Genomic DNA, 17,138 nt, shown 5'->3' on the forward strand with positions numbered 1-17,138 from the left:
AGAAATCCAAGGGATTGCTGACATAAACCAACAGATTGAACATAATGTCACTTTGCTTGGCTTGGGCAAAACATCCATTATATCATTATAGTGTTCAGAGCCTTTGAATGCTGTCCTGAGCTGTGGTTTATAAAAATCAATGCAAGTCCCTGAGTGTCTGGGACAGGAATGGCAGCAGCACAGAAACCTGACACCAGCTCAGCCTAGTTTCCACTACAGAGCTGAGGAATAGCTACACAAGGCTACCCATATTGTTGGCGGCATTTACTCTGCCCATACCCACCTACCCCACCACTCCAAAAAAAAAAAAAAAAAAAAAAAACCCAAACAAACCCAAAATCTAAACACAATTTCTAAAACACCTTTATGATATTATGAGTGTACATTTCAACAATGATCTCAATTAGGCAGAATGTCTGTATCAGTCCTCCAGAGACAAAGAGGAGGTTACTGGCAATCCAGCCTCTGGTTCAGTGGAGTAGTGAGCAGGGGCTGGAAATCACTCACTTGGATAATGAAATAGCTACGAATTTAGCTAATGGATGGAGTGGTCAGACTTGAGCAGGCAGTTTTTAGGCTCCACACAGGAAAATATATGGGTACAGACTGACACTAACAGCTACATATGAAGAGTAAAAAAACATGAGGAATGTGCACAATTTAGTTCCCCACATATAGACTTTATTTAACCTCTAGGTTAAATAATGTCTAGGTATAATAAAGATTGCCCAAGTATATCCGGCAGCACAAATTTAGCGTTTTTTTTCACTGATGTGTTTTCCCAACAAGCCACAGACGAGCTGGGTCTGTATTTAAAGTCTCTTAATTTCAATTACAAGGACTGTAAATACAAGATAAACAAATACCATACCACATTCTGTTGTGCAATAATTCTCGCATTTTGCTTTTGAGTGCATCGCTTTCATTTACTTCTGTCTCTCCATGAATGTCCCAATTTTTTCATCCATCTTCTGTTTATCTGTGACCCCAATTTTTTCAGTGTTGACCAGAATAACGGGAATTATAATTTCTGCCATAACAGAGCAGCCGTACTGACCAAGCTGCTATTGTGGTGACCCTTGATGCCATTCAGTAAGTTATGCACAGGATAAGAGACTCACACGAGAGGCAGCTGACTATACCGCTCAATTTCACCTCTTTTCTCATACACATTTAATCATTAGTTATTATTAATCTTTGTGTCTCTTTCATCCTGTCTCCCTCCCCTCAGTCCCAACTGGTCACGACAGATGAGCCTGGTTCTGCCTGAGGATTCTTCCTGTTAAAAGGGAGTTTTTCCTTTTCACTGTCACCAAGTGCTTGCTCATAGGGGGTTCTCTGTATTATTGTAGGGCCTTTAACTTACAATATAAAGCACCTTGATATGACTGTTGTGATTTGGCATTATATATAAATAAAATGTAACTGAATTATTTGTCACAAACTACTAAGCAAATAAATTATTTGCAGAGCAACTAGCAAAAGCTCCTTTCACAGGGCACAAGATGCATATACCCTCACCTGCTACAAGAACAACCAGCTATTGGCCCAGGAATATTTATAAAAACAGACAGACAAAACAAACCAACCCAGGATTTGTATTCTCCAGTGTTTAAGTGGTCCCCCAGTACCTTTAATTGTTTTGGAGCCACTTCAGTTTAAGACTCACACTATAGACTGGAGATTAATCAAATACACAGAAAAAGAATGCAGTATCTACCATTTTATAGTGCAATTCATGCATCATTTGACAGGATGGGTCTTCTTCTTAAGCTAATTTAACAAAAAGCATAGAAACTGTTTAAAAACACACACAGCAGAAAGAAAAGCATCCTGGCTCCAGAATAATTTTTCAACTTGGTTGTACCAGAACACCACTTAGTCACACCTTTTTCTTTTTTTTTATAAGAAAGAAGGAAAACAAAACAAGGAGGCCAGGTTCCTTATCAACAAAAGGCATTCTTCTTGTGCAGCTTTGTTTCAAAATTTGAAACCAAATCTGTGTAACGGGTTTTGAGTGGTTACAGGCAACACTGCCTACAGCAAACACACAGCAGAGCATTACCCTCTCACTGCAGCCACGTGTACTACATTAGCCGCTGCTGTTGAAGGAGGTACCTGCACCTGGAATGCAGGGAAAAACAGATGTGTTGGATGTCCCTCATCCCCAGCCACTTCTCTCTGTTTTTTTGTTTTTTTAATTTAAATAATCAGCTACAGACGGCAGCCTGTTCAAACATGAAGCAGTCATCTATGCACCATGACAGCAACTTAATGGACTGTTTTGAGCACATAAACTCTGCAGGTACCACATTAACCACGGCCATGGTTAATATGGTCACTGTCTGTCAAAGAGCACCAGCAACAGAGCATCATGCACTCATGAACCTCGTGATCTTCTCCAGCAGTTTCTGTGTGGAAAAAAAAATAAATGTACATCAGCAAAAAGCAGTGCCATCAGGGCATATTTTCTAAATCAACAAGCAGCCTGTCTTTCTAATCTGTTGTAACTACATCTACAAAAATACGGTGGGCTGCCAGTGCTACCCCTCAGCCTCCTGGCAGGAGAATCAAATCTCCTGGAAGCTCTAGAAGTTCTAGAGCACGTAATTACCAGGTCTCAGTAGATCTTAATGGGGTACATATGAGCCTTAGTGACTTTATTCACCACATCAATTCAAAAGCAAATGGCTAAGTAAGAACTTAGAGTAAGAACAGGAGTAGGAAATACTAAAATCATAATAAACTAGAAGCACTCAGAGAGCGCAAACCTCTGCCAAGGCCATAGGGTCACTGACGCTGTAATACGTGTATCTAAATGCTGTGAAATAAGCATTTGGATACTCAGTGGTTATGTGCACTGAACCGTAACATAACCACCCTCAGTATTGTGCCAAGTCTATTACTACTACTGAGTACTGGCATCCCCTTACTAAAAGTCATACAAAAAAAAAAGTATATTTCCTTGACATGAAAATATGCTAATAGAACAGATTGATCTTTATTGGTTCAAAAGTTATTGCATAAAATGGGCATCTTCTTCTGAATCTAGCTCCATAGCAGTTAAAGCTACATCAAAAATCCACTAAAACCTTGAATCAGTACAGCTTCAGCTAGAATTTGGCATTAGTTGCACACCTCTAGCTTTATTTGTCAATTTACACAGATTTTCCACGTTACCTATAATTTTCTACATTCTGGATCATGAGATCCGGAATCCGGATATGATCGTCGCCTCACTATGTTGTTTGATAGAACATGTCCCTATGTTACACTAATTTTTTTCAGGCTTTTGTGCCTTGTGTTTCGAAGCTAAATTATCAAAATCCCCCTATCCCGCAATAGTGAAAAATCCTTAAAAAAATTCCTGGATCCAGATCGTGATCCGGATCACCGCCAAAATTTAATCACTTCTTCCTCTTGTCATTTCCAACCACTCCACAAAATTTCATCGAAATCCTGTACAAAGTTGAATGTGCTGACAACAAAATCACACAAAAATCATCAATGGAAATCAAATTTATTAACTAATGGAGGCCTGGATTTGGAGTCACACACAAAATTAAAGTGGAAAAACACACTACAGGCTGATCCAACTTTGATGTAATGTCCTTAAAACAAGTCAAAATGAGGCTCAGTATTGTGTGTGGCCTCCACGTGCCTGTATGACCTCCCTACAACGCCTGGGCATGCTCCTGGACAATCTGTGGTGCAATGTGACGTTGGTGGATGGAGCGAGACATGATGTCCCAGATGTGCTCAATCGGATTCAGGTCTGGGGAACGGGCGGGCCAGTCCATAGCTTCAATGCCTTCTTCTTGCAGGAACTGCTGACACACTCCAGCCACACGAGGTCTAGCATTGTCCTGCATTAGGAGGAACCCAGGGCCAACTGCACCAGCATATGGTCTCACAAGGGGTCTGAGGATCTCATCTCGGTACCTAATGGCAGTCATGCTACCTCTGGCAAGCACATGGAGGGCTGTGCGGCCCTCCAAAGAAATGCCACCCCACACCATTACAGACCCACTGCCAAACCGGTCATGCTGAAGGATACTGCAGGGAGCAGATCGCTCTCCACGGCGTCTCCAGACTCTGTCACATGTGCTCAGTGTGAACCTGCTTTCATCTGTGAAGAGCACAGGGTGCCAGAGGCGAATTTGCCAATCTTGGTGTTCTCTGGCAAATGCCAAGCGTCCTGCACGGTGTTGGGCTGTGAGCACAACCCCCATCTGTGGACGTCAGGCCCTCATACCATTCTCATGGAGTCGGTTTCTAACCGTTTGTGCAGACACATGCACATTTGTGGCCTGCTGGAGGTCATTTTGTAGGGTTCTGGCAGTGCTCCTCCTGTTCCTCCTTGCACAAAGGCGGAGGTAGCGGGTCCTGCTGCTGGGTTGTTGCCCTCCTACGGCCTCCTCCACATCTCCTGGTGTAATGGCCTGTCTCCTGGTAGCGCCTCCAGGATCTGGACACAGCAAACCTTCTTACCACAGCTTGCATTGATGTTCCATCCTGGATGAGCTGCACTACCTGAGCCACTTGTGTGGGTTGTAGAGCCCGTCTCATGCTACCACGAGTGTGAAAGCACCACCAGCAGAACCACTCCTTTATTGAGTGTGTCTTGCTAATTGCCAATAATTTCCACCTGTTGTCTATTCCATTTGCACAACAGCATGTGAAATTGATTGTCAATCAGTGTTGCTTCCTTCCAGTTTGATTTCACAGAAGTTTGATTTTACTTGGAGTTATATTGTGTTGTTTAAGTGTTCCCTTTATTTTTTTGAGCAGTGTATGTTACACCCCATAGAAATAATATTAATAACATTGGGTAGTTAGTATGAGAAACAAATATGACGTCCTTTCTGATTAAATACACCTACGGCATGGTTGGAAAAAAATCCTACTGAAACTCCTCCTTGGGCAGTTGCGTTCAGATTTTCAGAAAACTTGACTTCTGACAGAGATTCAAACTCATCCAAGATTTTTAGTAGATGCACCACTGCTATCAATTTTAATATCCAACGTCATCTCGTTGGGTTATCATGTTCACACAGTTGGATGCCCAAGCTGCCCGCCCACCCGAAGGGTTATCTACAATATCCTGAGAGATAAAACTCAAAAGCAAAGCAACCGAAGTTGAAACTGGCTAAGAAAGAAATAAAATGTAAGATAAAACCATTAGCTTCTAAAGAACACAAAGTGGAAACCACATGAAAGACACTTTAGGATGGATTCTCAATCTATGAAGTGGGCGGCTGTTAGGTTCATTCAGGAAGAAAAGCACAACCACAATGACATCATCTATAGTTTGTCGTGAGACAAAAGTAACAGCTTCACTTGGGTCTAATAATTCAATGCTTTACCTAACTGCTTCCTACTTGACCATTTATCAGTGGGACTGAATGTGTGAGTCACCCCCTCCCCCAGGTCACGTCACACGGTCCTCTGAGGGGGTGTAACCATGGTTCAGTTTCTTCCCCCAGTGGAAGGCCTGCCCTCTGCTTATTCCTGCTAGACTGTGGTTTTAGCACCATGTAACAGGCTGCAGAAGCACATGGCATGCACTCTCCTTCCCTTTTAAAATTCAACCATAGACCACATGAGGACAGATGAAGAGTTTAATTTCCTGCTACACTCATTCTGCACAGCAGCTGACTGCTTTCACTACAGACAATCTAGGCACATCTACTCAGAGCATCACGTTCACTCTTTCACGACAAAATCTGCATCACTCAGACCCAAGAGGACTCTTCCATACACACATGCATGTAAAGCATAACAGCATAACAGCTCTCCAATCTCATTGTACATCCTGTATAATGACAATAAAGGCATTCTATTCTATTCTATTCTATTCTTCATCAGCCTATGGGGTGACATCCAACTTTTGGAGACCTCTGTGATGCCAGTTGATATCCAGACCAAGATTTCCCACTTACATCCCCTGTATGCATATGTGAACATATGCATACAAATTTTAACAAGCTAATAAAAACCCAAATCATTGTAAGATGGAAAGTGCAATACCTCTTGTGATCTATAAAGATAGTGTATTTATATCTAAATTATGGTTAGTCAACAGCAGTTGGACAAAAAGACTACAAGAGAACAACATTAAACATCTGATACCAAAAATCTTGTTCTGCATATGTTTATAGAAATCAGGTTAAGTGTAGACTACACCAGACAGTATGTAAATAAAGTTTACTAAAAGACTGTTTGACAGTTAAAATCTGAGAGACAACTGTGTAAAACATCATCATCATCGCATACATACACAGTTCATCACATTTAATATGTTATCACAAGAGCATGAGAAAAGAACTACATGTTGATAATCTATGGATAATATAGAAACAGAAAAACAAAAATCGAAACATCTACTATGTGTATTTGGCCCACAACTCAAGTGTGTATTTCTGGCTCATCTGAACCAGAGGAATGGCTGGGGGGGGGGGGGGGGGGGGGGGGGGGGGGGGGGGGGGGGGGGGGGGGGGGGGGGGGGGTTAAAAAAAATCGATTCTATGTGCCTCCACAGCAGGAAAAAAGAAAAGAAGCAATGTTCTTGGTGTTTACTGTGTGGAGAAAAAGAATCTCGCTGAACTGAGCTGACTTAAGTGTTGCAAGTGCCAGAATTTTTTTCTACATTTTCATTTCAAGCATTGCAACAGAGGAATTTGTAGTAGCTGTGCAATCCTCACTTTCACTTCATGGATGTATGTAGTCAGCACTGAGCAGGAGTTATCAGAGTACCCTGCCACTGACATGCAAGCAAGAAGTGGAGCTAAGAGCTTAAGACAAATGGGAAATCTGAGTTGACTGCTGGCTACTGATTGAATGCAGAGAGCTGGATAATGGTATCTGTACAACAGGCAGACAGTAATGAATATGTATCATCACTGCTCAGACCCACTATGCAAGGGATTAATATAACATTTGACTGAATTGTATTCCACTGAAAGACTCAGCCTTGTGAGTTATTGGCTGCTAAAACTTCCAAATGCTTCGAAAGTCTGTTTATAAATTTCAGTGATAGCTACCAGGTCTGCAAAATGAAAATCGTGTTTAAGCAGTTTGCAACTGATATTTCTAAAAGGCGTGTTATAGTCTCCATGTCCACAAGTCTGCTCGGGTCCACTTTGGGCCAGAGTGACAAATCTCAATGAGTGTAAAGTTTCGTGCAGATGTCCACGTGCCTGTCTTTGTTTTTTGTGAACAAGTGGACTCGTCTGCAGAGGCAATATTCTGCAATGCAACAGCAATTAAGGCAGACTTTACTTGCATATAGCAGGAATGATTACTCATGCTCAGTATCTGAAGCTGTCTGTATTGGTGTCCACAACCGTACAATTCCCACCAAATAAACTACACTTTCTGCATATTATAGAATATGCATCAAGACCACTCGTTCAATCCCTAATTCCTCCACTCCAAATGCCGAAGTGTGCTTGGTTGCCCGAATGGGTGGCAGTAAGAAAGTGCTTAAAGGGACAGAATAAAGCACAGTATGAATGTGTGAATGGGGCTTGCAGTAAAGAGGAGGAAAGAGCAAGAAAGCTCTATAAGTACAAATCCTTTTTCCATCTTTGCCTTTACTATATGTGGACTAATGGTACTCTGAGCCAGGAAAAACCCTGCCAAACATGACAGGAGTCATTACTTTCAGAGAAATATTATGCCAACTCCCACCTCTTATTTTTGATCTTGATAATACTCTCGAGTCAGGCAGTGATCATTTAACATGTGACATATAAACGATCATGGTGCTTCTTCTGACATCAGACATCTTATAGCCAAGTTGCAGAATGTTGCACAACTACACTTCACCTTTTGTCAAAAACATGAGAATTTGCTTCTTTACTATTTCTTAAAATTCAGCAATTGTTGGAATTTTGACAAAACAGTGCCTCATACTTTATATTAAGTGAGCCATTTTGGGATTTTGCACTTTGAAGAAATTTGTCTTAGTGTGCAGCAGAAACAGCTGCTGTGGTCACCACTGTCTTTGAGGCGAAATGAGGAAGGAACCCTCATTGCTGCCTCATCACTTCTTCTTTAACATCCACCAAGCTTTACATATGCACGCAGAGCCTTACACACTTACAAAAAGCTGTGCAACTGTTCTATTTAAATGCATTTGCGTTTAAAGCATCTGCAAATAAAAGGAGTGCACTGGTGCATGTAAAGCTCTTCACTGAAATTTGAGCTGTTGTTTTACTAATTAACCTTAACCACACAAACATCAGATCTGGACAAATATACATGGACACGGAGATCTAAAATCCATAATTTCACACATGCAAGTACTAAGGCGCTTAGAACAAGTGTGAATAAAATTATGAAACATCAGTACAATGAGGAGTGAGTAATGAATAATAATGCAAACTGTCAGTTATTTCATTATTAAGCTGAGAACAGCTTTGTACAAGCAATGCTAAAAAAAATGTTTACACCCTCGCACAGACTATGTCTCACATAATCATTAAGAGTGTGGACCACTCAAGTGCCAATTTGTATGTGGGACTTGTCTACACTAACACTGCAAAGCCTGAACTGTAACATTAACATTTATGCTTCCACCCAACCAAAGCCAGCTGTAAAAGAAAAGACAATATAAAATATGATTATATACCTGTAGAAACAACATACACTAGATCAAAGAGTGTTTGTACATTGTTACATTAAATGATATAGTGCAATCAGACATCTTTCTAGATAAATGTCAACATTACACCAGGAAAATGGTTTGCTGGTAGCTGCAACCATCAGGGTGGGGGTGGTTCATCTGAGTTCATCTGTAATGTTGTATTTCAGGGTTTTTCATAGTTTAAAATGGACAACTGGGGGTTACCAAAGCACAGAAGCTTGACTGAGCTGCATACAGTTAAGGCAAAGGGTCTCTGTTGTATTTTAGGTTTTAGCAAAATTAAACCCCACTTTACAATTACAATTCTGGAGAATTTCCTGTGGGGAATGGCCAAAACCTCTTTTGGGTGTGCCAACATTTTTTGTATGTGCAGCCACAACAACCTGTTATAATGCTCACTGGTATTTATAGTAAATGGACTGGTACTTTCTCAATATGAGTACTTAAAGTGCTTTGTACTACTTCTCTTTCTACTAACTCTCATTTACCCAATCACACACACATTCATACAGTGCTTATATCTATACCTAAGCAGTTTTATCTAACTCAGGCTTCAGTATCTTGCCCAAGGATACGTCGACTCATGGACAGGAGGAGCTGTGGATTGATCCACCAACCTTCCAATTGGTAGACAACCCACTCTACTAGAACAGTTAAGCAGCACATGTGCATATGTGTATAAAATGTGCAATATTATGCTAGATAACTTAACATCACTGACTGCTGGCCTTTTACGACAATGGAGGAAACCCTGTGATGTAAGGCATGCGAAAGAATATGTGGCTCTTCCTCCCTAGTGTGTTTTTATCATGCTTGTCTAAACCAGACAATCATATGACAATCAGGAAATCTGGATATTCATTATGTGTCATTACTATTACTGTAACATTCAATTGCTGTGAACACCAGGTCAAAATAAATTCTTCTCTTCTCAGAATGAGATGACTCACTGACCTTTATTAGTCCAAAATATGTCTTCCAATTTTTACATTTAATGGTTTCCATTGTCATTTAACTTTTTATGACAAACACAAGGAAGTATTATTACTTTTAGTGCAATCCTTTGATTCTGAAAGCAGTGAGGTAACTGGAGAAAGAAATGGGACAAAGTTTGGTCTCTTAGAGGAGCTGAACAACGAATCTCAGTCATATATTTACTCAATTCAATTACACAATCAACAATTACAGCTATACTGCTTGGCATTTACCCAAAGCAGTTTAAGACAGAAGGGGGCACATTACTCAGAGTTAGAGAATTTTCCTAGAGATGTATGTAAACCGAAATCCCTCAATGTGAACATGATCGCAAACAGTAAAATATTTGGGACTTGGACTCCAAAAATCACAGTCGCATATTTTAGAAAACTGTGAAACTTTTCCATTTTTTAAATGTTCTTCTGAACAATCAGGAATCCAAAGTGAGGGACTCATACAAAAGTACATGTTGCTTATGAAAATGTATTTTCATCCTGTCGAGGCTTGTTAGTGGAGTCTCTGTCTAATCAAACAGAGCTGTAATAGAAACACCATGATGTAAATGAATGACCAGAAATGATAGCGAAAAGACTGTGAATGAGACTCACAGTACCCTGGCAAGCAGCCAGCAACATACTGTACCTTAAATGTTTTAATATATGAGCCTGCAAATATTAATATAGAATAACTAAATGCTATGAAGGGATACAGCAGAGCACAATATCCTCAGCTGAAAATGAAGTCATAATCTGTGTGTGTTGCAATCTGTTCTTCATTGTTATCTGCTTTTGTTTATGTCCTGCAGCATATACACTTCTAGATGTGAGACCTCACATCAAAACTTTGGACCCTCCCTGCAGATATGAATAGACCAAGACAATGGCCTCCCAAAATGAATTGTTAAAGCCAGAATGCAGCCCAGAGCTTTCAGCCAGGAGGTATAACAATGATATTTTATATATTTTTTTTCCTTTTTCTTTCTATTCTCTCAATGTCTCAATTTTTTTTTGTTTTGTTTTTTGTGGCACATGTCCACAACCTTAGAAACTGCAAACAAAAGTTAAAGGGATGGCAGTTTGTTTTGGTCAAAGTTTTTTTTTTTTTGGCTGTAAGATTAGATATAGATCACATATCCGAAAAGTTGGGAAATTCCTGTGAAGACGCATAAAAACACATTCAATTCAAGCTGTAACAAAATATAGTAGCCTAAATAAGGCTGAATAGCTCAATAAAAATGAAACACAACAAAGGATTGTAAAAACTACACCAATAAGGGTGCAAAATTCAATAGAAAACGTAAAGTAGACAAAATTAAGGACCTCAGTATGTAAAAATTGCTCAAAATAAATAAATAAATAAATAAATAAAAACAACTTAGTAAATGTAAAAAAAAAAAAAACAACCCAAAAAATAACAAGCAGAAAGTTTCAGGTGGCCTTAAAGTGGGTCAGCACAGTGGATGGTGCACACCCAGTGCTTTTGAATGTCTAATAAAAGCACCCATAAGAATGAAAAGGAGTCTTCTGCTCTAACAAAACCTTTAAGGCAGCACTGACTAAGATCCTCTAGATATAGTGTGTGTGTGTCTATATGTGTATAATATATATTATTTATTTAAAGATATCTGGTTCAGCACTGTTACTAGGTGTGTAGGGTTAAAACTCATCATGACTGAGCAGACAGTCATTATGCCAGCAGGCACAACAGTTGAGTGCTACTGAAGGCGTAGGAGAGCGTGCGAGTTTCAGTGGCGTCTGTGTGTCTCTGAACAGTGAGAACAATAATCGAAGCTGCCCCCTCATTCTTCACTTCCAACCACAATACCTCTTGATGATGACTGGCTCTAAACAAAACCTTAGATCTTTACAAATACCATTACATTTCTTTGGCTGATGATGATAGCACTTTGGTGGCTAAAACAGATCAATCATTCCATTTCAGATCCATTAGAACATGGTAAGCACGTTTCAGAAGCACCTTGGCTTTGACCTAACCATTCAAAAACACTGCACCTTTTCCAAGAGTCTGCATGCCCAAACCCGCATAACAGCAAACTATGCAATGTTTCAGTAACAGCCTTGGCCCAGTTAAAGCGTTCCTTAAAATCCTCTAAGTGTGACATAAATAACTTAAGTGACACAATATAACACGATTTATGTGAATGTTGAGAAAAAAAAAAACAAAAAAAAACTGCTAACGTAAGGTTTCTGTCTGACAAATTCCTGTCAACCAGCCCAGCTCGCCTTTTAAAAACTGAAACAGATGAAGCAGTCCACTCTCTCTCACTGTCACAAATCTGCTGCAGAGCCAGAGAGCGAATACAAGTAAGGACATTTTGTCTCCCCTCCGAACTGGCAAGAAATGTGGAAGGAAATTAGCTTTTGCAGAACCACAATAAATGTGCACATTGGATATGAACTACTCTGCACTTCAGAGAGTTTTATAATATCCACAGAAAGCTTTTTTTTTTTTAATTCATGAGTCTTTGCATTTCAAAGCATTCCTAGGCTGTTCTCATATTTTCAGGTAATGTGTCATGTATTGTGGAACAAGGTTTGGCATGGGGGGAAAAAAAAAAAAAAAAAAAAAAAAATTCCAGGATGTGAACCAGCCGCTTTATACTCCTGTTACTGAAGTGGGTGGCTATCATAAAAGGAAAAAGGCTCACTGTTTTCTGGGTGTGTTCTGGCAAAGCAGAAAACTGATCATGAAAGGAAAGCCAATAGAGAGAAGTAATGTGGCAGACTGAAAGACCCAAAATGCACAAGGACAAGCCTAGGGTTTTCCACACTTCCTTTTAACTATGAATGCAAAAATAATAAATGGAAATTAGTTATATATTTTGTGTCTTTGTTGTTGAGAGATACAGTGGACTATGGTTTGCTTTAGGTTGTGAAGTAAAACTGAAAACCCAGAAACCTCTGAGCAGATGCATCTGACAATAATGATCAAAAGAATAAATAATCTGTTTTGTAGGATATCTACATCTGTCCCACTAGATGTGTGATTTTTTAATAACATGAATGAGTTTTTAATGTTTTGTTATAGCATTGTTTCTCAAACTGTAGGGCACAGAGGCACTGCAGGTGGACAACAACCAGAGGGAAAACAATAGGAAAAATAGGAAACTTTATTTAAAAATCACTTGCTTAGTGTGGCTTCGTTAATCACTTCCAAATGCACCCTCAGTTTCCAAAGTCAAACAAGAGACACCTCTGAGAGTTAAAAATGGTCCAAATTCTTTAAACTCCAATAAAACTGTGTCTGTTCTCTGCAGTATTACAATAAAGTTTAATGTCCAGGTATCCACAAAGAGGGCTCGAGGTTTAGCAGAGTTAGACGTTAAGCTTGTGGCCTTCTAAAGACGAAATACCACGTTCTAACTTAAGCATTTCTAAAAAACTACAAGACATACAAGAAGAAGCTATTTTTTGGTGCTAATATCGAGAGTGCCCAGTGGTCAGAAGCAAATGCCATCAAATGACACCAAAAAGGACAAAACTCAGCCAAGAGAACATCTAAGATGAGCCCAACCACAACATGAGGACGGTTATTAATACATTAGAGTGGTTTGGGTTATTTGCTATGAAAAAGTCTTGATCCTCATCTTAATGTCCACACTGAAGTCTTGTTGGCTAGAGAGAGAATCTTTCCTGAAGTGTTAAAATATTTGATTTTTGGGGCAGGGGTGTGTAGCACAAATTTTTTTTAAAAAAGAAACAAAGTCTTGCTGCACGTGAGTAGCGCTAAACAAAAGAATCTGGAAAGGCCAAGAATGACAGCTGAAGAGGTTTCGTGGACCTGTGTCTATTTAAAAAATGACAAAGCACTGCAGCAGGTTGAAAAGACAAGAGACTCGTCCAATGTTGGGGATGCTTGGACCCAGAAACAGAACACTCTATGAACAGCCTAAAAAAAAAAAAAAAAAAAAAATCCTATAAAATTGGGTTTTGAAAAGTAATTTGGATTTGGAGTAAAGCTGAGCTGACTTCTGGAAGGAAAACAGTTTGCTGGTGACATTGTGCTGATCTTTGATTCACTGAAACTGAACTTAGATCCTTTTGTTTTGTTGTTCATTAGTAAAAACTGTGTGACGTGGGATGTGACATCTTTTCTGATTTTCTTCTGTGGGAGGATGCCAAAAAAAGTAACGAACTTTCTAAAGTGAACTGGGTTCTAATTTCTCCTTGGTAAAATAGTAGCAAATTTGAAAGTGGTGCAAACTTCACGAGTCCAACCACGCAGAAGCAGCTGTTGGGTCACTGTTCAACATATGTGGAAACTTAGTGCCTTTTGCACCTGTTTACACAATGGATTTCCTCTTTTTCTGAATTTCCTTCACAACTGCATGATGTTTGCATAATGAGCAAATACAGACTGCAATAATTCTCCATTTTTTCTGTAGCTTCCTCTTGTACACAGATCCACCCATGGAGGTTTTTAACTGGGCATCACATGTAGGATAAGATAATATAGGTTTCTGATATCAGTGAGGCAGGTTTGATGAGGTTGTATTCAATGGAAATGTGTGACCAACTCGAAGTACCTAAATTAACAGACTGCACAACAATGTTTTTATTACACAATTTTAAAGACAAATTCTGCAATAATGCTGTGATAGTGCAGTGATCATACCGCCCACCTCCCTCCCACATATCAGCGGTGGCTGACAATGAAAATACACTAAATTTCACTTTTAAAATTAGCCCCTTAAGTAACTGCACTGTTTCTGCAAACCAACATTCAACACATCTACAGTAAAAGGTAGAGTGATAACCTGTGCTGAGTAACAGTAACCTACATTTGCAACACTTTTTTTGTCTCAACTGTAATCAACATGTGTTTCCCAGCCCCTACACTGCTGTCTCAGATCAAAGAAAAACAGGAGGGGCAACTCTCCTTTTAGTACGCAAAAGCAGAGCTGACAACTGTCAAACATGTAGCCCTCCAGTTGGCTCCAGTTTGGCCCGTTGGTTGGCTCTGGAATGTGCTCATGTGTTATTCATTATGCAATGTTTTTCATTAAAATGTGCTATTTCTGGTATAGCACAGGTGCCAGGATTACTATTCAAAGGTAAAAAATTATTTGAACCATAAAGACATAAAATGCTATTGTTCTACATTTACAAAACACATCAATGTCAGCCTTTCTGGAACAGGAAGCTCAACAGTTCCTGATGTCATAGCTAAATCAACTCAGAGTTTATTTTTAAACTCAGAATTTGTTGAACATGCGTCCTGGATTGTGTCCAAATTCAGGGTCTGCATCCTTCAAAGGACACATTTGTAGGCTGATTACGTCACAGCGAGGCAACAAAGGCTGTCCAAATTCGAAGGATCCTCCAAATGCAGCCCACAAGTGTGTCCTCCTTTTGCTCGGATTTGAAGGTTGGGTCCGGTGTATGTTTTGTGGACCACCCCATCCCATGAGTAATTGAACAGCAAAACTCAAACATGGCAATGAGAGTGGCCAAAAAGGTTGAAATATTATGGTTTCTGTGACACAAAATAAACTTTTAAGATGTTTTCATTTGAGAATGTAGATGTGTAAACCTCAAATATCTGCTCCATTTATCAAGATACTGCTTAATTGCAAAAGTGCGCAGATGTCTGTGGAGATGCCCATTCGCTTGTCTAACAGCCAGCTCGCTTTACCAGCTGTCAGCTGACCAGGCAGGCTAAGCTCACGATACCCAGAGAGAACGTCTGACTCCCAGCACATCATTTTCAAACTCAAGCTGGCTTTCACTGCCGAGTGGAAGTTAAACACTGATTTAATTATTTAACTTTAATGTCTTACTGAAGCACTGTCAGTATATTTGGAAATGAATCGTGTGTGGCTACTTTAACTGACAGGAGTCCCAACACTGGCATCTGAAGCTGGCTGGTGTCTGCTAGGCCTCACCTCCCATTAATTAGATTCACCGAACCTCTCCAAGAGTTTATGCTATTGATGCCTTCAGTGGATTTATGTGACAAATATAACAGCTTGTTGTGTGGCACAGACTGTCCTAAAAGTTTGTGCTCCAGTTTTGGTGCATGAAATTCTAGTCTGTGGTTCAGTGTATAACCGCTAACCAAGCCTGCTAATTAGAGGACAAATTAACACTCCACCATCTTGCCCAAATATGATCAAATGGCTTCAAAAAACAAAACAAAAAAAAAAAAACACCTCATGGGCCAAATTACTAATGCAGAGGATTCAAAATGAGTCCAAACCAATGCATGACTTCACAGTGGCTACATCTTTTACATACAGTCTATGGATTTACCTTAAAGTCCACTGGCATGTGAACACATCTGTTGCTGTCTGCTGTATCTTTATTAACTTTTAATTTGCAATATAATACTCACTGGGCCGCCTCAGTTTTGGACAAATAAATAAACAAACAAAAACATATGTTTACAGCATCAGCTGCACCTCAACAGTAACATACAAACAATTTCACTTTAATTTGTGTCATAATTTCACGGGAAAAGGTCCGGTCCCGTCATCCTGAACTACAATCCTTAGAAACAGTGTGTGTCAAATCCCCCCTACCTTCCTCGAAAAACAAACGGGAGGGGTGTAACGTTTACAGCAAATTAATTTAGCGGCACATGGCGACTACGATTAACTTTAGAGGAAGAGCATGAGGAAATACGAGAGGAAATATTGCGTTCAAATGCACTTGTCCCGACAGGCAGAGCAACAAAGGGCTTGCCGAGGCGTGCTTTCAGCGGCTACTCTAACATTAGAGGTAAACAGCCGTTGGAAGCTAGCGCCGATACTGGAAATGTCATTAGCGGCGCTGCTTGTTCCTGTTAGAAAGCTCTGACTTATGTAGGTACGCACACAATAATCCAGGATCTATTAGTACACCTTATAAAGGTACACTAATAGTTTTAATTATAAAAGCGCAACGATAACGACCGTTGACCCCCTCCCAACACTTAAGTTAACTTTTATCGGTAACAGCGTTACAAAAACAAACACAAGAAGAGCTGAAGAGTGTTATTTCACTCACCCCCAGAAAGAAACACCTGGATTATAACTCATTAGCAGAGAGAATACATCCGAAATGGTACGATACTGTTGGTTACTGTCCACCAGCGTGTCACTACTTCCCTCTTTCAGCTACCAACATCCCTAAAGAAGGCAGGGGCGGAGTTAGGACCCTTCGAACACTGGGGCCGGAGGAGCAGGAGCCCGCCGAACAGGGGCGGGTCCGCTGTGTTTTTTAACCGAGGTGGCTGTGGCTCCGGAAGAGCACATCACTGTACAGTATGTATGCGTGTGAATGTTAGATAAGCACTTAGACACAGAAAAAAACGCGCTTGCATGAATGGGTGTGTGTTTGTGAGTGAAAAGGTAAATGAGACATGGTGAATAAAGCCCTAGGAGTCCTTGAGTAGAAAAGCACTATATCAGAACCAGTCCAAGGTGTTAGGTAACATTTTTTAATGACAAACACTGACAAACAAATTTGTGTGCTTAGAAAGCTAAATAAAATAAAAATAAACAGGCAATGTG

The 17,138-nt window shown here is 40.0% G+C and overlaps 1 protein-coding gene across 1 annotated transcript in view; it reads right to left on the minus strand.

Annotated features, from left to right (window-relative positions):
- Positions 1 to 16,803, minus strand: part of LOC115778613 (inactive rhomboid protein 2) — a 38,000-nt gene extending 21,197 nt beyond the window's left edge. The window contains exon 1 of the mRNA XM_030726761.1: positions 16,633 to 16,803. The gene's annotated coding sequence lies outside the window, so the exon portion shown is untranslated. The remainder of the gene's footprint in view (positions 1 to 16,632) is intronic.
- Positions 16,804 to 17,138: the final 335 nt, after the last annotated feature.

Source organism: Archocentrus centrarchus, chromosome 1, assembly GCF_007364275.1.
Source record: "Archocentrus centrarchus isolate MPI-CPG fArcCen1 chromosome 1, fArcCen1, whole genome shotgun sequence".
In the NCBI taxonomy this organism is placed as follows: Eukaryota; Metazoa; Chordata; class Actinopteri; order Cichliformes; family Cichlidae; genus Archocentrus; species Archocentrus centrarchus.